A 1023-nucleotide genomic window follows, 5' to 3' on the forward strand; every position below is an offset into this window, starting at 1 on the left:
ATAGAATAATAAAAATAATAGAATGATAAAATAACAAAAACAATAAAACAATAAAATAATAAAATAATAAAAAACAATAAAATTAAATCAACTGAGTACTGAAAGGTTCTTTTTCCAGAATTAGGATTCGAGTGAAAACACATTGAAACATCCACATTTCCCAGCCATGAGTAAAAACCACAACGAATCCTGTGTGGGAGAGGAAGGGGGAGGAAAAAAACCACCCCAAAATCAACTTTCTCCACTGGAAGCCGTTGGCTCAGAACTGCCAGGGCTCGGTGGAGGAGCTGGAGCGGGGCCAGAAGGCTCTGGAGAGATCTCAGAGCCCCTTGCAGGGCCCAAAGGGGCTCCAGGAGAGCTGGGGAGGGATTGGGGCCAAGGGATGGGGGGACAGGACACAGGGAATGGTTCCCATTGCCAGAGGGTTAGGTGGGATATTGGGAATTCCTCCCCAGGAGGGTGGCACAGGTTGCTGGGAGAGACTGAAACGCTCCCGTAGCAGGAGCCAAAACATCATCAATGCCCCCACCCTGTAAATCCAAAGCAGCCCTGGGTGATGCCAAGAAAACACTGGATTGCTCCTTTTTATTCCCCCTCCCCAGCCCCAAACAGGTCATGGGGAGGAGCAGCCATTAGACTAATTAGCCCCAGTGAGGGGGGGGGGGTTCAGCAAAGGCAGTAATTGAAGCCAAATAATGAATATTTAACTCTCTTAAGTGAAGTTTAATTAAGTTATCCTATGGCTGAGGCTTTTTGCAGCATTACCGTGGCTTTCAAGCATATTAAGAGGAGCCAAAAATAACCTTTTCAGAGACACGGGGTCCTCTCCCCCTCTGTCCCCCCTCTGCAGAGCTGTGTCACTGTTCAGCCCCCAGGTTTCATTATCAGGAAAACTTAATTAATTTAGAGGCTCCTGCAATGGTTTGGGTTGGAAAGTACCTTAAAATCATCCTGTCCCACCCCCTGCCACGGGCAGGGACATCTTCCACTATCCCAGGTTGTGGCAACCTGGCCTTGGACACT

The 1023-nt window shown here is 47.8% G+C and overlaps 1 protein-coding gene across 1 annotated transcript in view; it reads right to left on the bottom strand.

Moving 5' to 3' along the window:
• LOC103763242 (GDNF family receptor alpha-2) overlaps positions 1–1023 on the bottom strand; it is a 216808-nt gene that overhangs the window by 148552 nt on the left and 67233 nt on the right.

This window comes from Manacus vitellinus, unplaced genomic scaffold (genome assembly GCF_001715985.3).
Source record: "Manacus vitellinus isolate BGI_N305 unplaced genomic scaffold, ASM171598v3 scaffold_87_pilon, whole genome shotgun sequence".
Lineage (NCBI taxonomy): Eukaryota > Metazoa > Chordata > Aves > Passeriformes > Pipridae > Manacus > Manacus vitellinus.